Source organism: Sus scrofa, chromosome 11 (genome assembly GCF_054392235.1).
Source record: "Sus scrofa isolate SSC_HxYL_T2T_F1_AM1 chromosome 11, Sscrofa_HxYL_maternal_Yorkshire_Landrace_v2.0, whole genome shotgun sequence".
In the NCBI taxonomy this organism is placed as follows: domain Eukaryota; kingdom Metazoa; phylum Chordata; class Mammalia; order Artiodactyla; family Suidae; genus Sus; species Sus scrofa.
Window position 1 is genome coordinate 62,453,527 of NC_139393.1, and position 22,149 is coordinate 62,475,675.

The 22,149-nt window shown below is 34.9% G+C and overlaps 1 long non-coding RNA gene across 1 annotated transcript in view; it reads right to left on the bottom strand.

Moving 5' to 3' along the window:
• Positions 1 to 21,215, bottom strand: part of LOC102163241 (uncharacterized) — an 80,937-nt gene extending 59,722 nt beyond the window's left edge. Inside the window, exons 1-2 of the long non-coding RNA XR_014820066.1 lie at positions 21,060 to 21,215; positions 20,435 to 20,567 (exon numbers count right to left, since the gene is read on the bottom strand). This is a non-coding gene — a long non-coding RNA (uncharacterized LOC102163241). The remainder of the gene's footprint in view (positions 1 to 20,434; positions 20,568 to 21,059) is intronic.
• Positions 21,216 to 22,149: the final 934 nt, after the last annotated feature.

The following is a 22,149-nucleotide window of genomic DNA, read 5'->3' on the forward strand; positions in this document are numbered from 1 at the left end:
GGCTGAGTGGATAAAAAGGCAAAAACCTTCAATATGCTGCCTACAAGAAACTCACCTTAGGACAAAAGATACATACAGATTGAAAGTGAAAGGGTGGGGAAAAATATTTCAAGCCAATAGACATGACAGAAAAGCAGGAGTTGCAACGCTCATATCAGACAAAATAGACTTTAAAACAAAAGACATAAAGAAAGACAAAGAAGGACACTATTTAATGATTAAGGGATCCATCCAAGGAGAGGATGTTACTATCATCAACATATATGCCCCAAATATAGGAGCACCCAGATACATACAACAAATATTAACAGACATAAAGGGAGATATTGATGAGAATACAATCATAGTAGGAGACCTAAATACCCCCCTCACATCAATGGACAGATCCTCTAGACAGAAAACCAATAAAGCAACAGAGATCCTAAAGGAAACAATAGAAAAGTTAGACTTAATTGACATCTTCAGGATACTACATCCAAAAAAATCAGAATACACATTCTTCTCAAATGCTCATGGAACCTTCTCAAGAATCGACCACATGTTGGGACATAAAGCGAATCTCAATAAATTTAGGAGCGTAGAAATTATCTCAAGTATCTTCTCTGACCACAATGCCATGAAATTAGAAATTAACCATGGGAAAAGGAAAGAGAAAAAACCTACTACATGGAGACTAAACAACATGCTACTAAAAAACCAATGGGTCAATGAGGAAATTAAGAAGGAAATTAAAAACTACCTTGAAACAAATGATAATGAAGACACAACCTCTCAAAATCTATGGGATGCTGCGAAAACAGTGCTCAGAGGGAAATTTACAGCAATCCAGGCCTTTCTCAAAAAAGAAGAAAGATCCCAAATTGACAACTTAACCCTCCACCTAAACGAATTAGAAAAAGAAGAACAAAAAAGTCCTAAAGTCAGCAGAAGGAAGGAAATTATAAAGATCAAAGAAGAAATCAATAAAATAGAGACTCAAAAAACAATAGAGAAAATTAATAAAACCAAGAGCTGGTTCTTTGAAAAGGTGAACAAAATTGACAAACCCCTGGCCAGACTCACTAAAAAGAGGAGAGAAAGAACCCAAATAACCAAAATTATAAATGAAAAAGGAGAAATCACAATGGATACTGCAGAAATACAAAAAACCATAAGAGAATACTATGAACAACTGTATGGCAACAAGTTTGACAATCTGAAAGAAATGGACAATTTGCTAGAATCTTACAGCCTGCCAAAACTGAATCAAGCAGAAACAGACCAACTGAACAGACCGATCACTAGAAATGAAATTGAAGAGGTCAGAAAATCACTCCCTACAAATAAAAGTCCAGGACCAGATGGCTTCACAGGTGAATTCTATCAAACATATAAAGAGGAATTGGTGCCCATCCTCCTTAAACTCTTTCAAAAGGTTGAAGAAGAAGGAATACTCCCAAAGACATTCTATGAGGCCACCATCACCCTCATTCCAAAACCAGACAGAGATACCACCAAAAAAGAAAACTATCGGCCAATATCATTGATGAATATAGATGCAAAAATTCTCAACAAAATCTTAGCCAACCGAATCCAACAACATATCAAAAAAATTATACACCATGACCAGGTTGGGTTCATCCCAGGTTCACAAGGATGGTTCAACATACGCAAATCAATCAGCATCATACACCACATTAACAAAAAAAAAGGTCAAAAATCATAGGATCATCTCAATAGACGCAGAAAAAGCATTTGACAAAGTCCAACATCCATTCATGATCAAGACCCTTGCCAAAGTGGGTATAGAGAGAACATTCCTGAATATAATCAAAGCCATTTATGATAAACCCACAGCAAATATAATCCTCAATGGGGAAAAATGAAAGCCTTCTCACTCAAATCTGGAACAAGACAGGGATGCCCACTCCCACCACTGCTCTTCAACATAGTTTTGGAAGTCTTAGCCACAGCAATTAGACAAACAAAAGAAATAAAAGGCATCCATATAGGAGGAGAAGAGATCAAACTGTCACTGTATGCAGATGATATGATACTATACCTAGAAAACCCTAAGGACTCAACCCCAAAACTCCTTGAACTGATTAATAAATTCAGCAAAGTAGCAGGATATAAGATTAACATTCAGAAGTCAGTTGCATTTCTGTATACCAGCAATGAAACATTAGAAAAGGAATACAAAAATATGATACCTTTTAAAATTGTACCTCACAAAATCAAATACCTCGGAATACACCTGACCAAAGAGGTAAAGGACCTATATGCCGAGAACTATAAAACTTTAATTAAAGAAATCAAAGAAGATGTAAAGAAATGGAAAGATATTCCATGTTCCTGGATTGGGAAAATCAATATTGTGAAAATGGCCATCCTACCCAAAGCAATCTACAGATACAATGCAATCCCTATCAAATTACCCATGGCATTTTTCACAGAACTAGAACAAACAATCCAAACATTTATATGGAACCACAAAAGACCCAGAATCGCCAAAGCAATCCTGAGAAACAAAAACCAAGCAGGAGGCATCACTCTCCCAGACTTCAAGAAATACTACAAAGCCACAGTCATCAAAACAGTGTGGTACTGGTATCAAAACAGACAGACAGACCAATGGAACAGAATAGAGAATCCGGAAATCAACCCTGACACCTATGGTCAATTAATCTTTGACAAGGGAGGCAAGAACATAAAATGGGAAAAGGAAAGTCTATTCAGCAAGCATTGCTGGGAAACCTGGACAGCTGCATGCAAAGCAATGAAACTAGAACACACCCTCACACCATGCACAAAAATAAACTCAAAATGGCTGAAAGACTTAAATATACGACAGGACACCATCAAACTCCTAGAAGAGAACAGAGGCAAGACATTCTCTGACATCAACATCATGAATATTTTCTCAGGTCAGTCTCCCAAAGCAATAGAAACTAGAGCAAAAATAAACCCATGGGACCTCATCAAACTGAAAAGCTTTTGCACAGCAAAGGAAACCCAAAAGAAAACAAAAAGACAACTTACAGAATGGGAGAAAATAGTTTCAAATGATGTAACCAACAGGGGCTTAATCTCTAGAATATATAAGCAACTTATACAACTCAACAGCAAAAAAGCCAATCAACCAATGCAAAAATGGGCAAAAGACCTGAATAGACATTTCTCCAAAGAAGATATACAGATGGCCAACAAACACATGAGAAAATGCTCAACATCGCTGGTTATAAGAGAAATGCAAATCAAAACTACCATGAGATACCACCTCACACCAGTCAGAATGGCCATCATTAAGAAATCCACAAATAACAAGTGCTGGAGGGGCTGTGGAGAAAAGGGAACCCTCCTGCACTGCTGGTGGGAATGGAAACTGGTACAGCCACTATGGAGAACAGTTTGGAGATACCTTAGAAATCTACACATAGAACTTCCATATGACCCTGCAATCCCACTCTTGGGCATCTATCCGGACAAAGCTCTACTTAAAAGAGACACATGCACCCGCATGTTCATTGCAGCACTATTCACAATAGCCAGGACATGGAAACAACCCAAATGTCCATCGACAGATGAGTGGATTCGGAAGATGTGGTATATATACACAATGGAATACTACTCAGCCATAAAAAAGGATGACATAATGCCATTTGCAGCAACATGGATGGAACTAGAGAATCTCATACTGAGTGAAATGAGCCAGAAAGACAAAGACAAATACCATATGATATCACTTATAACTGGAATCTAATATCCAGCACAAATGAACATCTCCTCAGAAAAGAAAATCATGGACTTGGAGAAGAGACTTGTGGTTGCCTGATGGGAGGGGGAGGGTGTGGGAGGGATCGGGAGCTTGGGCTTATCAGACACAACCTAGAATAGATTTACAAGGAGATCCTGCTGAATAGCATTGAGAACTATGTCTAGATACTCATGTCGCAACAGAAGAAAGGGTGGGGGAAAAAACTGTAACTGCAATGTATACATCTAAGAATAACCTGACCCCCTTGCTGTACAGTGGGAAAAAAAAATAAAATAAAAAATAAAAACAAAGCAAGAATAAATTTCCATGTATGTCCTCTTACACAAACATTGCACTGAAATTCTGAATGTAGAAACAAACTGGTCAGAGAAACAGAATCAATCGGAGATCCATATCTATAGTTATCTCTCTCTCTCTTTCTCTCTCTCTCTCTCTCTCGCTCTCTCTCTCTCCAGGAATCTGAGAAGTCCCATAGCTTGCAGTCCATAGGCTGAAGACTCAGGATGGACAATGGTATAGTTTCACTTCAAGTTCAGAGGCTTGAGTACAAGAAAAGCCGTTAGTGTAATTTCTAGTATAATTCTGAGACTAAAGGCTGGAGAAGACTGATGTTCTAGCTTGAAGACAGGAAGATAGTAAATTCTCCCTTACTGATGCTTTTCATTTGTTCTCTCCAGGCCTCTGAGAGATTAGATGAGGCCCTCACGTTGGGAAGGGCAAACTGTTTTACTCAGTTTTCTGATTCATTAACCTCATGAATTTCACTCTTACAGATACAACCAGAATCATATTTGACCAAATGTCAAGGCATGCTATAGTCCAGTCGAGATAGAGTTAACCATCACAAGCCGTAATAATACCTCCAGCAGTTAAACATTGTATCATTAATATATCACTGTCCATTTCATAGATTATATTGATATCAATGTCATTCTCTGTCGCAATTCTCTTCCTTTGTAGGTGGGTTACCATCACCTTCTAACAATCAGATTCTTACAGTTAGAAACTTAAGCAAAAAGGGGAAATCTGGCCAGCTTCTTCCAGTCATTGTCTAGCTACTTTCTCCCTTTATTATTCCAACTTTAAAGCTTATGTGACCTCCAAAGGGAGAATCCCATTCATTGCATTCAAATAGATTGCCACCTGGATTTGTGCTCTATTTGGATGGCCCCTTGTGTCTAATAGAGGTGAATTAAGCCTAGGGCTGCCACGAAAGTATTGTCTTTGTTGTTCCAAAGAGAAATGTCTGGTCAAGGCTCTCAAACAGGCAAAGTTTATTTTGGAGGCACTGACCATTCTATCTTCCAGAACAGGGCCAGCAAGAGAGTATATATGTTTTAAAGCCAAAAGATTTGGCTTTGGATAACAGCTATTTCAATTTTTAGCTTGTTCAAGTAACTTAACCTCTCTGAACTGGATTTTCTTCCTTCTAAAAACCCTTGCAGGGTTATTGTGAAATTAAATGTGTGACATGCCAAGTTGTTCCAGCATCATCCTCAAATAGAATCAAGTTGCATGGTGGTGAAACACATATACTTAAAGAGAACAGTGTTGAATTGACTAAGGTAAGAAGATTTGCAATCTGTTCCCTCTATTCTTTCCTTTTTTTTTCATTCCCAGGATTTATCTCTTTAATAATTCTCTTTTAATTTTCCCATATAAGATTTTTTGATACTGTTTTATGGGAGTCAGAAATGACCACACCTCTGTGATTATACAGACATAATAAGTTATGCGTCAAAGAGAGGAAAAAAATTATTTTGAATGAAACATTGAAAGTACAAATTTTAAAGTACTTCTATCTATCTTCTGATTTATAGTAAAATATTTATTTTTATGTTAGGAGGGAGCTGAACCCGTAAGGTATTAAGGAATCATGTAACTCATAATATACAGCATTGTCATTAAAACAGGATGTTAGAAATGTGGAATTTCCGACCCCACCCCAGATTTTTGAGTCAGAATCTGTATTTAATAAGATCCCCTAGGTGATTAATATTCACATTAGAGTGTAAGAAGCACTGCTGTAGATGATTTTTACAAAGGGTAAAGATGCTTACATGGGAGTTTCTTTCCCTGAGATATGGCATTGCATTGAACATTATAAATTCAACAGAATATGTGGTGATTCTTTATTAGACTGGTTTGTCTACTTAAACACAAGATCTTCTGAAGTAGTCAGAGCTATAATGTAAAACAGAAGGGAATCCTGGGCCAGTGTCTCCTCCCAGATTAGGTGACTTCTTTGATCCTGTTAACTCTTTTCTGTTTCTTATCCCTTATAGTTTTGTTATAGATAGTCTCAAAATTTCCCCATTGTTCTTGCTTTCTGCTACTTTTTCTGATGGTGGATCTCTTACTGATAGTGTGTAACAAGTAAATTTAAGTTGTGGGATATTCTCATTTCATTGTTATAATTATTAGTTGGATGACATGATCTTCCCTTAAAACAAAAGCACAATCAGTAAGCAGGTCTGGGAAATGTTCGAGAGTTAGGCACAAACTTGCATCACATAGATGCTGCCAGTTGTAGCTACAATACAAAATAAATTTATGCTCTGCTCCAAATGGAAATGGTCATTAAATTAATATCAGTTTGATGGTCATGTACAAAAATTTTTTCATACATATATATTTTCAACCTCATTCTCTTGATTCTCCTTCTAGAATTAATTTTCATTGAAAACAATTATATGAGTGGTGAACATAAGTTAAACAGAGTTCTACAGGTGAATTCTGATTACTACTTAATTTAGAATTGCCATGATTTTAGGATGTGGTATTTACAGTTTTTCTCTGGCTACACTTTTAAAATAATTGAGGAATGGCAGAAATAAATTGAAATAATAGCTAGGAATATGTACTAGTACATGGTTTAAGAAATAAATAAGGATGGCTAAAATACTTTTAATAAAATATTATATAACTTATAATATTCTTAGTAGTTTAATTGTTTTGTGATTCTCTATATGATTACAGCCATCTAAAAATTTTCATTTTTAATATATAAAATATACTCATGTGTTTAAATTTATCTAGCAAAACTCAAAACTTGGACATTAAAGGATAAGTTATGCTATAAAACTGCATATTTTTAATGTGAATGTTTCTCTTTCACTGATATATTCTTTGGAAAATAAAGTATAAGGATTTTTTATATTCTTACCAGCAAAATGCTCATAATGAAGCATATTCTTTTTTATTTCATATATACATCACACTTGAAATCTAATAAGAGAAGGTGAAAGGTCACTCAGAGATGCATGAAACATTAATTAGATAAGAGAATTAATCCACAAATGACACTTTCCAATTTAGAAATTTATAAAAGCTTCTGAGCATGGCTTCATTATTGTAGATATTATTTTAGCCCCTTATATTTAAGAGACCCTGGGTTATCAGGACTACTTATATTAGTGAATAGCCTAGTGATAAAATAAAAATAAATGCAGTATTTAAAGCTGCTTTTTTTTTTTCCTTTAAAGAAAATAACTTTCAGATGGTGTAAAAGCCTCAAGCTCAAGGGCACCTTTTGAGCATCCTAGCTTTGTGGGGCTCCCACGCCTATGTTTGTGGAGGATGGGATTAAGCTGGCAGAATGGAAGGACTGGAGCTCAACTACTCTCCTAAAAACAACAAAATTTACAACCAAATGCTGAGCAATCTTCAACCAAATGAACCAGAAACTTTCAAAAAGATATCCTATTTCAGAAGACAAAGAGGAGGCCGCATCAAGAGTTAGGAGGGGTGATTACCCAATATAAGCAACCCCATCTCCCAGGTGGGAAGCCTCACAGACTAGAAAGTAACTGTATCACAGAGACTCACCTACAGGAGTGAAAGTTCTGAGCCCCACATCAAACCACCATGCTTGGGGATCTGGGACTGGGAGAAAGAGCCCCTGGAGCATCTGGCATTGAAGGCTGGTGGGGCTTGTGTGCAGGAGCTCCACAAGACTGAGAAAGTGGAGGCCCCATTCTTAAAAGGCACACACAGACTTTCACGTGCACTGGATCCCAGGTCAAAGCAAAGTCTCCATAGGAACCTGGGTCAGACCTGACTGCAGTTCTTGGAGGACCTCCTGGCAAAACAGGGGTGAATGTGGCTTGTTGTAGGGGGAGGACATTGGAAGCAAAGCTCTTGGGAATATTCATCAGTGTGCCTTTCTCTAGAGGTGGCCATTTTGAGAAAATATGGCCCCACCCATCAGCACTGAGAAGACCCAGGTCAAACAACTATCCAGATGGGCTCACAGCCCAACCCATCAGTAAACACACTGCCTAAAGAACCCCCCCACCAGGCACACACTTGCCTCTAATCTCATCCAGAGACAAAGCCCCACCCACCAGAGGGATAGGAATCAGCTTCACCTACCAGTGGACAGGTATCAGTCCCTCCCATCAGGAAGCCTACAGGAAGCCCCCATACAAACATCAGCCACAAAGGGGGCAGACACCAGAAGTAAGAGAGGCTACAACTCTATTATCTGTAAAAAGGTCACCACACCAAAAACCTATACAAATGAAAAGATAGAGAACTATAAATCAGATAAGGGAGAAAGAAAAAACCCTAGAAAAACAGCTAAGTGATCAGGAGATTCTCAGCCTTCAGAAAAAAGACTTCAGACTGTTGATGCTGAAGATGATGCAAGACATTGGAAATAAACTGGAGGCAAAGATGGATAATTTACAGGAAACACTGAGCAAAGAGATACAAAATATAAAACTTAAGCAAGAAGAGATGCAAAATACAATAACTGAGATAAAAATTCATTAGAAAACAGCCAACAGCAGAATACAGGAGGCAGAAGAATGAATAAGCGAGGTGGAGGACAGATTAGTGGAAATCACTGATACAAAACAGAAAAGAGAAAAAAGATTGAAAACAAATGAAGAGAGTCTCAGAGAACTCTGGGACAATGTGAAACGCACCAACATCCATATTATAGAGGTGCCAGAAGGAGAACAGAGAGAGAGAACGGGACAGAAAAAATATTCCAAGAGATAATAGCTGAAAACTTCCCTACCATGGGAAAGGAACCACTCACTCAAATCCAGGAAGTGCAACAAGTACCATATAAAATAAACCCAAGGAGGAATACCCCACGACACATATTAATGAAACTGACCAAAATTAAAGACAAAGAGAAAATATTGAAAACAACAAGGGAAAAGAAACAAATAACATACAAGGGAACCCCGATAAGGTTATTGGCAGATTTTTCAGCAGAAACTCTGCAGGCCAGAAGGGAGTGGCATGATATACTTAACCTGATGAAAGGGAAAAAACCTCCAACCAAGATTACTCTACCCAGCAAGGCTCTCATTTGGATTTGAAGGAGAAATCAAAAGCTTCACAGGTAAGCAAAAGCTAAATGAATTCAGCAACACTAAACCAGCTTTACAACAAATCTAAAGAAACTTCTCTAGGCAGAAAAGAAAAGGCCAAAACCAGAAACAAAAATTCCACAAATGACAAGGCTCATCAGTGAAGGCATATACCGTAAAGATACAAAATCATACACGCACAATTATACCACCAAATCAGAAATTGTGAGAAGAAGAGGGAACAAATGCAGGATGCTGGAGATGTACTTGCAGTTAAGAGACCAACAACTTAATACAATCTTGTATATATATAGACTCTTATATCAAAACTTCAGAATAACTGCAAACCAAAAATCTACAATTTATACACAAACAAATAAGAAAAATCAATTCAAATACAACACTAAAGATAGTCATCAAACCACAAGAGGAGAGAACAAGAGAAGGGAAGAAAAAAGAGCAACAAAAACAAATCCAAAGCAATTAATAAAATGGCAATAAGAACATACATATCAATAATTGCCTTAAATGTTAATGGACTAAATGCCCCAACCAAAAGACATAGACTGGCTGAATGGACACAAAAACAACACCCATATATATATTGTCTTCAAGAGACCCACTTCACTTCTAGGGACACATATATATTGAAAGTGAGAGGATGGAAGAAAACATTCCATGCAAACAGGAATCAAAAGAAAGCTGGAGTAGCAATACTCATATCAGACAAAATAGACTTTCAAATGAAAAACATTTTAAGGAGCAAGGAAGGTCACTACCTAATGATCAAAGGATCAATCCAAGAAGAAGATATAACAATTTTAAACATCTATACACCCAACATAGGTTCACCACAATATATAAGGCAACTGCTAACAACTTTAAAAGGACAAATCGATAATAACACAATAATAGTGGGGGAATTTAACACTCCACTTACATCAATGGACAGATCATCCAGACGGAAAATAAATAAGGAAACACAAGCCCTGAATGAAGCATTACTCCAGGAGGACTTAAAATATATTTATAGGATATTCCATCCCAAAGCAAGCAAACACATAATTCTCAAGTGCACATGGAACATTCTCTAAGATTGATCATATCTTGGGCTACAAATCAAACCTTCATAACTTTAAGAAAATTGAAATCACATCAAGCATCTTTTCCGACCACAACGCTAGAAATCAACAACAAGAAAAAAAAAAAAACTGCAAAACGACTAGAAATCAACAACAAGAAAAAAAACTGCAAAAAACACAAACACGTGGAGACTAAACAACATGCTAATAAACAACCAATGGATCACTGAAGAAATCAAAGAGGAAATTAAAAAATACGTAGAAGCAAATGACAACAAAGATATGACACTCCAAAATATATGGAATGTGGCAAAAGCTGTTCTAAGAGAAAGTTTAGAGCAATACAAGCCCACCTCAGGAAACAAGGAAAAGCTCAAATAAACAAGATAACTTTACATCTAAAGCAGCTAGAGAAAGAAGAATAGACAAGACCTAAAGTTAGTAGAAGGAAAGAAATCATAAAGATCAGGCAGAAATCAATGAAATAGAAATGAAGAAAACCATAGAAAAGATCAATGAAACGAAAAGCTGGTTCTTTGAAAAGATCAACAAAATTGATAAACTCTTAGCCAGACTTATCAAGCAAAAAAAGAGAGAGGACTCAAATAAATAAAATTAGAAATGAAAAAGGAGAAGTAACAATGCACATCACAGAAATACAAAGGATCACAAGAGACTACTATATGCAACTATATGCCAATAAAATGGAAACCTAGAAGAAATGGACAAATTCTTAGAAAAGTACAATCTCCCAAGACTAAACCAAGATGAAATAGAAAAGATGAACAGACCAATCACAAGTACTGATATTGTAACTGTGATTAAAAAACTTCCAGCAAACAAAAGTCCTGGACAGATGGCTTCACAGGTGAATTCTATCAAGCATTAAGAGAAGATATAACACCTATCCTTCTGAAACTATTCCAAAAAATTGCAGAGGAAGGGATACTCCCAAACTCATTCTATGAGGCTACCATCACCCTGATACCAAAACCAGACAAAAGAACCACAAGAAAAGAAAATTACAGGCCAATTCCACTGATAAACATGGATGCAAAAATCCTCAACAAAATACTAGCAAGCTGCATCCAACAATACATTAAAAGGATTTACACCATAATCAAGTGGGATTTATCCCAGGGATACAAGGATTCTTCAATATCTGCAAATCAATCAGTGTGATACACCACATTAACAAATTGAAGAATCAAAACCATATGATCTTTTCAATGGACATAGAAAAAGCCTTTGACAAAATCCAACTCCCATTTCTGATAAAAACCCTTCAGAAAGTGGGCATAGAGGGAACTTACCTCAACATAATAAAGGCCATATATGACAAACTCAGAGCTAACATCATTCTCAATGATGAAAAGCTGAAAGAATTCCTTCTGAGATCAGAAGCAAGATAAGCTTGCCCACTCTTGCCACTACTATTCAACATAGTTTTGGAAGTCCCAGCCACAGCAATCAGAGAAATAGAATAAATAAAAGCAATCCAAATTGGAAAGGAAGAAGTAAAACTATCACTTTTTGCAGATAACATAATATTATACCTAGAGAATATTAAAAACTCTACCAGAAAACTGTTAGAGCTCATCAATGAATTTGGCAAAATTGCAGGTTACAAAATTAATACACAGAAATTGACAGCATTTCCATATACTAACAATGAAAATCAGAAAGAGAAATTAGGGAAGCAATCCCATTTACCATCACATCCAAAAGAATAAAATACCTAGGAGTAAACCCACCTAAAGAGACAAAAGAACTGTACTCTGAAAACACTGATGAAAGAAATCAAAGATGGCACAAATAGATGGAAAGACATACCATGCTCTTGGGTTGGAAGAGTCGATATTATCAAAATGACTATACCACCCAAGGCAATCTACAGATTCAATGCAATCCCTATGAAATTACCAAGGACATGTTTCACAATACTCGAACAAATATTTTTAATTTGAATGGAAGCACAGAACACCTAGAATAGCCAAAAACATCCTGAAAAAGAAAAATGGAGCTGGAGGAATCAGGCTCCCGGACTTCAGAATATACTACAAAGCAACAGTCATCAAAACTGTATGGTACTGGCACAAAGACAGAAATATAGATCTGTGGAACAGGATAGGAAGCCCAGAATTAAACCCACACACCTACAGCCAACTAATCTATGAAAAAGGAGGCAAGAATATACAATGGAGAAAAGACAGCTTGTTCAATAAGTGGTGCTGGAAATACTGGACAGCCACATGGAAAAGAATGAAACTAGAACACTCCCTAACACCATACACAAACATAAACTTCAAATGGATTAAAGACCTACATATAAGACCAGATACTATAAAACTCTTAGAGGAAAACATAGCCCAAATGGTCTCCGACATAAATGACAGCAACATCTTTTCAGATCCACCTCTTAAGAGTAATGACAGTAAAAACAAAAATAAACAAATGGGACTTAATTAAAAGTTTATGCACAGCAAAGGAAACCCTAAATAAAACAAAAAGAAAACCCACAGAATGGGAGAAAATATTTGCAAATGAATCAACTGACAAGGGATTAATTCCCAAATTTATAAATACCTCCTATAGCTCCATACCAAAAAAACAAACCCCATCAAAAAATGGGCAGAAGATCTAAACAGACAATTCCCCAAAGAAGATATACAGATGGCCAAAAAACACATGAAAAGAAGTTCAACACCACTCATTATTAGAGAAATGCAAATCAAAACCACTATGAGGTACTACCTTATACCAGCCAGAATGGCCATCATCAAAAAGTCTAGGAAGAATAAGTGCTAGAGAGGGTGTGGAGAAAAAGTAACCCTATTACACTGTTGGTGGGATTGTAAATTGGTGCAACTACTGTGGAAAACAGTAGGGAGATTCCTCAGAAAACTAAAAATAGAACAACAATTTGATCCAGCAATCCCACTCCTAGACATCTATCCAGAAAAGACCATGACTTGAAAAGACACCTGTACTCCAATGTTCATTGCAGCACTATTTGCAGTAGCCAAGACATGGAAAGAACCTAAATGTCCATCGACAGAAGAGTGGATCAAGAAGATGTGGCACATATACACAATGGAATTTTACTCAGCCATTAAAAGGAATGAAATGCCGGCATTTTTAGCAACCTAGAAATTATCATGCTAGGTGAAGTCGGTCAGACAATGATACACCAGCATAAATGCTATCACTGACATGTGGAGTCTGAAAAAGGCACACAATGAACTTTGCAGAACAGATGCTGACTCACAGACTTTGAAAAATTTATGGTATCCAAAGGAGACATTTTTGGGGGTGTGGGGATGTGCTGGGGGTGTGGGATGGAAATCCTATAACATTGGATTGTAATAATTTCATTGAGTAATAAAAAATAATAAAGTAAAATAAAATAAAAAAATAACTTTAATCATGTAATAAAAATCTACAGAACAGAGTTATAAGAAGTTCCAAATTGCAATTAATGTGAATCTGATAATAGCTCTTATCATGTTATTGTATATCTTGTCCTTTTTAATTTTCAGTTGCATATTTGAATATAGAGAAATATGTCGAAACATTTGTGATTTTTAAAACAATTTACACAAATGCTACCATACTGTTTGCATTGTTTTGTATTTTATCATTATATAATTAATTCTTACATGTGTGTGTGCACAAACACACACACACACACAAACCTAAACAGTTTAAATGTAAATTTCAGAATGAGTGTAAGTCTAAAACTGGCTAACAGGTTAAGTCTGAATCTTTCCTAAATGTTTATTTATATCACACATATTTATGAAATAAAGATAATATTTTGGTCCAGAGCAATAAGGAATCACAATACTGTTAATTTAACTGAAAGTCAATTAAATAGACATTTGTTTTTAACATGTCACATTATTTTTCATTTTATGATTTCATATAACCTTTTATAAATGGGCTAATTGAATGACCATTATATATCCAAACAAAGTGGTATTCTTCTTGATTCTTATTTTCTTTCACTATATACACTATCCATATTAATTATGTTGCTGCTAGTCTACATACACACATATCTTCTTTCTCCTTAGGACTTAGGCCGTAATTTATAGGATTTAATTCTATTTTATTTTACTACTATGGTACCCAGCAGGGATTCTTTGGAATATTTTTACAGATTAATGAATGTATTCTTCATCAAGCTACCATCTGCTAGCTTATCAATTTCATCTTACCTATGCACAATGAACTACTATAGGGCTTATAAAATCTTCTCAACAGTAGAGTTAATTTGGCATAGAATAATTGTGATTTTTTCCCCTTTTTCTCATCATTGTCTATGGAAATAATACTATTTTCCCTCCTAGGGGTTTGAAAGAAACACACTCAAGCATGAGTGTTGACAAAATGACAAAACTTCCCCCTTCTTTTATGTGATCTAGAACTGTGAGATTTCTTTGCAGTTTTTTTGGTATAGATCTTTAATATTGGTTAATTCTGTTTAGAATCTTAAGTTCCATAAGAAATTTGGGTTGCTCCTTTACTAACCTGAAAACCTACACAATAAAAAATGTTTAACATGCTAAACATTTCTGTTAACAAATGTTTTATTTGATGTCAAACATTTAGTTTTAAATGTGTGAATATCAACAAATGAATTTAACATAATTTGTCATTTTTGATATAAATGGGACTAATGAAATAATCCAGCAAACTACCAAAATAAACAGAATTGTTAAAAATAAAATTTAGTGTAGTTGTACATTGGAGGATTTCTGTTATTGCTAATTTTATATTGCCTTTGTTTTTGATTCATGTTTTACTTTTCATATTTTTAAATTTTAATTATACTTGATTTATAATATTCTGTCAATTTCTATGATACAGCAAAGTGACCCAGTTATACATACATATACATGTTTTTCTCACATTATCTTCCATCATGTTTCATCACAAGTGATTGGATAGAGTTACCTGTGGTATACAGCAGGACTTCATTGTTTTTCCACTCTAAATGCAAGTTTGCATTTACTAACTCCAAACTCCAGTCCATCCCAGTCCCGTCCCCTCCCCTTGGCAACCATAACTCGGTTCTCTATGTCCATGAGCTTGTTTCTTTTCTGTAGATAGGTTCATTTGTGCTATGTTTTAGATTCCACATATAAATGATATCATATGGTATTTGTCTTTCTGACTTACTTCTTAGTATGAGAATCTCTAGTTCCATTCATGTTGCTGCAGATGGCATTATTTTGCTCTTTTTCTATGGCTAAGAAGTATTCCACTGTGTGCCAAATCTTCTTAATCCATTCCTCTGTTGATGGACATTTATGTTTTCTCCATGAACTGGCTATTGTGAATAGTGCTGCAATAAATATAGGGGTTCATGTATCTTTTTCAATGAATCTTTTGTCCAGATATATGCCCAGGAGTGGGACTGCTGGGTCATATGGTAGTTCTATATTCGATTTTCCGATGAACCTCTTTTCTGTTTTCCATAGTGGTTGTACAAATTTACATTCCCACCAACAGTGCAGGAGGGTTCCTTTTTGTCCACACCATCTCCAGCATTTGTTATTTGTAGACTTATTAATGATAGCCATTCTGACTGCTGTGAGATGCTACCTCACTGTAGTTTTGACTTGCATTTCTCTGATGATTAGTGATGTTGAGCACTTTTTCATGCGCTTGTTGACCATCCTTTTGTCTTCTTTGGAGAAATGCCTATTTAGGTTTTTGCCCATTTTTAAATTATTTGCTGTTGACTTGTATAAACTGTTTGTATATTTTGGAGATTAAGCCCTTATCAGTTGTGTTGTATGCAGCTATTTCCTCCCATTCAATAGATTTTCTTTTATTTTTTTTAAGGATTCCTTTGCTGTGCAAAAGCCTGTCAGTTTGTTTAGGTCCAACTGGTTTATTTTTGTTTTTATTTCTACTGTCTTGGGAGACTAATATTTGTACAGTTGATGTCAGAGAATGTTTTGCCTATGTTCTCTTCTAGGAGTTTTATGATGTCTTGTCTTATGTTTAAGTCTTTAAGCCATTTTGGATTTATTTTTGTGCATGGTGTGAGTGTGTGCTCTAGTTTCATTGATTTACATGCAGTTGTCTAGTTTTCCCATCACCACCCACTAAAGAGACTGTCTTTTTTCCATTTTATATTCTTGCCTTATTTGTCAAAAATTAATTGACCTGTATAAGGTGTTTGGGTTTATTTCTAGGTTCTTTATTCTGTTCCATTGGTCTGTATGTCCATTTATGTACCAGTACCTGTCTTGATTCCTATACATTTGTAATATTGTCTGACATCTTGGGAGAGTTACACCTCCTGCTTTTTTTTCCCCTTTAACATTGTTTTGGCAATTCTGGGTCTTTTATGATTTTATACAATTTTTGGATTGTTTGTTCCAGTTCTGTGAAAAATGTCATGGGTAATTTGAATGGGATTACATTAAATCTGTAGATTGCTTTGGGTAGTATGGCCATTTTAACAATATTAATTATTCCAATCCAGGAGCATAAGATAGCTTTCCATTTCTTTGAATCCTCTTCAATTTCCTTGATTAATGTTTTATAGTTCTCTGCATATAGGTCTTTCACCTCCTTGGTCAGGTTTATTCTTAGGTATTTAATTTTCAGGGGGTGCAATTTTAAAAGGTATTGTATTTTTATATTCCTTTTCTAATTTTTCATTGTTAGTATATAGAATGTAACCTATTTCTGGATGTTAATCTTGTATCCTGCTGAATTCATTGATCAGTTTGAGCAGTTTTTGTGTGGATCCCTTAGGGTCTTCTATATATGGTATCATGTTATCTGCATAGAGTGAAAATTTTACCTCTTCTCTTCCAATTTGGAGACCTTTTATTTCTTTGTTTGTCTGATTATGTAGCTCAGACTTTCAATACTATGTCAAATAAAAGTGGTAAGACTGGGCATCCTTGTCTTGTTCCAGATTTTAGAAGGAAGGCTTTCAAATTTTCTCCATTGAGTATTATATTTTCTGTGGATTTGTCATAAATGGCTTTTATTATGTTAAGGTGTGTTCCCTCTATACCCTTTTTGTAAAGTTTTTATCATGAATGGATGTTGGATTTTGTCATATGTTTTTGTTTCATATTTTGTCATAAGAAATATACAGGTTTCCTTTTTTTCCCTTTTAGTGTAATTACATTTTCCAAGAATATTTTTTGAAAAAAATGCTAATTCTCTACATCAAGACAGAAGTATAAGCATTTTCCAATTAAATTTTTAAAAATAAGAAAGCAGGACATGCAAAAAAACCCCATGTAAGTGAAGCTATTTTTATAAACTAAATTATATTTACACACTAAAATTTCAGCCTACTCATGAAATTCATAATTATGGTGATTTAAGAGATTTCTTAAAGTAAATTTAACTTTAAATTTTAAAACAGATCCACATATTCATTCCTCCTTATTCTTCAGAAATTAAATAAAAATATATTAAAATTTCAAATTGTATTATGCATCTGTTTTCTACTATGTATTTGGCAGTGTTCTGGAAGAATACTTGTAGATAATAACACTGTTCATATAGAAATAAAGTCTTAATAAAAATATTTATAAATTTTACTGTGATGTTGATAATTAAAAATAATACTTAAAACCTGAAATAATACTTATTTTAAGAAAAACCCTATAATTCAATAACAAGAAATAACTAGCTATAGTCTAAAATGTAAAATGATACTACATGTCAATGAGATTCCAAAGGGAATAAAGTTTATGAATAATTTGGTGATTCACTTGAATATGAAACTGTTGTTTTTTTTAAAGTTAGTCTGTTGGCTTAATGGTTATCAAACATGATCTCTTCATTTTTTCATGTAGAAATTAGAATAACATCCAAAATGACTGCAACAGACTATAATTTTCATAAAGATAACCTTTTCAAATATCCCCTATTTCAAACTATTATCTATTTCAAGTAATATACCATTATATACATCCACAGTTAACCTTTTATTTGTACATGAGATATCTTTTTTTTTATTTTTAAAAAATTTTCAAATGCATCACAAACTCATGCTGGAATATACTGATTGTGCATCCATTCTAAGAAAATGATGTAGTGTTTTATGTCAATGTTGTTGTCATTTATGTTCACTGCAAATAGGGACCAGGGAGAAGATCACCTAGGATATACAGTGAGGCAACCAAGAAGACCCACTTTCAAACTGCCAACAAATTATAGAGAAACAGAGGGTACAAATGACCTGCTCATTTGGAGGTCATATTTAATATTAAATTGAAAGACTTTGACTTAGAAATGGACAACAAACTGAATGTGGACGTTAAGGTCAAGGAGTTTACTTCTCTTTTCCCACTTCCCATTTCTTGCTGAGAAGCTGTGTGGTATCATGGTAATTATAATAGGCATTATGGAATCATGAGTTTCATATTAAAACCAACTTGCTTTAAATCAAAACTCTCTAACTGTGTGAAAATACTGCTATAATTTTCATTTTTCTTATTACAAAAATAGCAGAATTTTTGTGTGCTGCAAATCAGATGGTGTATGTGAAACCACTAATACAGAGTGTGCTGACTTCACCATGTTTTCCTAAATTAATCCTCCCCACCACCAATCATAACTACTAGACCACCAGGGAACTCCCCTAAATCAATTTCTTATAGAGCATAGTAAATATGTATTGGAATTTGTGTCACGAAATAGTTCACCAGAATTTTGATATTTTTCTTCACACTCATTTCACTCTGTAATATACTTGATTGAGTTAACATTTATATTAAGTTCTAATTTCTCCCCTTAGACTAAGATAGTCATTTCTGGAATATGTGTATATCCTTGGTGATAAATAAAATATGTCTCATTAACTCACCCAATGTATAAGATATGTGTTTTGTTTTTTTTTTTCTGTTTTTTCCAATGAAGAACCTGACACTACAGATGAAAAAATGTGCCCATGTTTACACAGGCAATAAGTTGTGGAGACAAAATTTGAAGCTAAGTGGAATACATTTTTTTTTCTGACTTCAAATATAAGCACATAACATGTGAAACTGAGAAAATATCCTTACAGTTATTGTGTAATTTCAAAACATCATGATGATTTTCCGTATCAACTCACTAAAAAATTTTACTTCCTTTTGCCCCATCAAACTAGTCCTTCAAATTTGCTTCCTCTTGCTAATTACAATTGCCTATTCTTGTAATGTTTATGGCTCAGTGATGGCCATGTAAGTCTTGGGACCAAAGTAAACTATGTCTGTTAATAATGTCCTCCAAGGCCAGAATAGATTGAATTTCCTCTATTTTGATTTATTCTCTTTACTTTTACTGGAGACTTTGATGTCTTGATCATATGCCTTGTCAGTCTGCCCCTGCTATTACTATCCAGCTAATTATTTTTTTATTTTTAGTTATCAATATATTATACATTTTGCCCTATGTGTACAACACAAAAGTCAAACTGACTTGATTAACATAAAATGAAAATGAAAATCTACTTCTCACCACATCCCATTCTATTTCCCAGAAATAACTGCTGCTATTCTTGCTGTTTATAGTGATTACAACCACTCTCTCTGTGGGTAATGCATCTCTTTCCTTCTTGCTGACAATTTAAAAATTAAGCATAAATCGTATGAAGTACTCTACAGACAACTTTCATCTATTTCAAATGGCCAACTTCAATGACACTCCAAACTTCTAACATCAGAGTAACTTAAACGACACTAAGCTGTGAAAGAACAGAATTCCCTCTCTCTCTTCATTTTGAAACATGCTGGTGATAGAAGGGATTGGCCTGATATACAGAGTTTTGAAAAATAGTGTTTGAGAAAGAGGAAAGAGACCAATGCCAATAGCACAGCAACTGGTGATAAAATATATGCAAGAAAAGGAACCAGGTAGACAAAATACTAGAGGAAAAATTAAAATAAATGATAAGACAAATGATCAGAATTCAAGCTCTCTTTTGAAATTGTAGACCAATGATTTTTTTCTTTATTTGAATATGTGTCCATAAATTAAAAAAAAATTAAATGGAGTACTGTCTAGTCCCCCTTTTTGAGTCTGCTAATGTAAAATTGCCATGAAAGAAAAAAGCAGAGTGGGAAGGAGGAGACAAGGTGAGGCAGGAGAAAACAGACAGCTGAGTAGTGTAGCTAGGTGACAAATCAGAGATCAGCCCTACTTTGATATGGTACTTTTTCCTTACTTTTTTCCTCTCAATAGTGTAGACTTTAGAAGGTAATCAAGGCAAATAGATGAACAAAACAAACTGATCTTACCAGCAGCTTCCATGTTCAATTAGGTACTAAAATACCCTGTCTGCTGATGAATCCTGTCTCCTGTTATCCTTCTTATGACAGGCTCACTCCTTTGTTTTGTTATTTGCCCTTCTGGTGCTCCCAGAGATAAGACCTGGAGAACAAAAGGAGAGACAGAATATAGGTGGTCTACTAGCTTGATGAGAGAGCCAAATTTCTAATTATTTCCTGTGTTTTGATTATCCACCTTGTGTTGTTCTCTAATATTTTTTTCTTGTTAAATTGTTTTCCTACTACTTGCTGAAATATTAGAATTACTCTTTGGCTGGTTTAACATGATTATAATTATTTGCTATTTTTTTCTTGACTTTTTTTTTTTTTTTTTAAGGCAGCACTTATAGCATATGGAAGTTCCCTGGCTAGGGGTCAAATTGAAGCTACATCTCTTGGTCTACACTATAGCCATGGCAATGCGGGATCTGAGCTGTGACCTACATAAGAGCTCATGGATCCTTAACCCACTGAGCAGGCCAGGTATAGAACCCACATTCTCATGGATCCTACCCATGTTCATTATGGCAGAGCCACAGTGGGAACGCCTTACTTTTTTTTTTTTTGATGTTTCTTGCTTTGCTGAGTTCTGTACCTTGATTTCTCTCTTAACCACAACTTCTCAATTCTTCTGTGGTCCAAATTATTGAATCTCTTAGATTTCTGCCAAGCATTTCTCTTGTTTATTGGCTCTGATGACATATCTTGCTGTCAAAACTGTGCTAAGACTCACAATCTGAGAGCTGATAAACTGCACAACAAAAAATGAAGCATAATAATCTGTGAGGTTAAAATATTTTAATCACAGCTCCAAATTGGTAAAAAAATATTTTAAATGTTTACACTTTTAAAATTCTTATTTTATGGTGATATTTTGAATTAATATACAGCTTTTGTAATTTTCCAGTAACCAGGGAGTTTATGAAATGCCTGGTCATGTGATAAACTATAAAGAAGAGCCATTCAATAATTGAAGCAAGTTATTACAAACCATGGCATACGTGAATCACTCTCTTACAATGAGAACTAGAATGTAGCCTGCAGTTAAAGGCATATTCAAACTTATTTTTAAAATCATAAATTGCAATTACATTAATATATGGCTCTTTAAACCATTTAGCAGTGCCCTGATCAGGATAAATAGGTCATTTTCTGGGAACTAATATGATTGTTCACTGAACACATGCTGAACTATATTGGATTGAATGAAATAATACCAACATTTCACCCCTTAATATATTTGTAATTAAAGTTACATATTCAAAGCATAAAACATAATTTAACAAATATTTTATTTTTAACCCATTGATGTGCCCAACACTCCTCTAGGTATGAGCTGTGAAAGAATGGAGATAAAATATTGCCTTGCCCTCCAGAAAGGGGCCTTAGAATCTTGCAGGAGATAAACACACATAAGTGACTACAATATAACGGGTCATGATAAATAGTGCAATAGACTCCAGGATAAGAAATGATTTTTTTTTTCACTAAAACACAGAGCAAGCAAGGAAGGAAAATTTATTTCAGTCTGACATGAGACCCAAATTACACCCAAGAACAAAAGAAACTGCAGAGTTGGATTCCAGAAATGCAACTCAGGGAATATCTAAGAAACATGTAATAGTTAACATTTTGCTGAATGTAAGTAACAGAAAGTTAGTTGGACTAGTCTCAGTTTAAGGAGG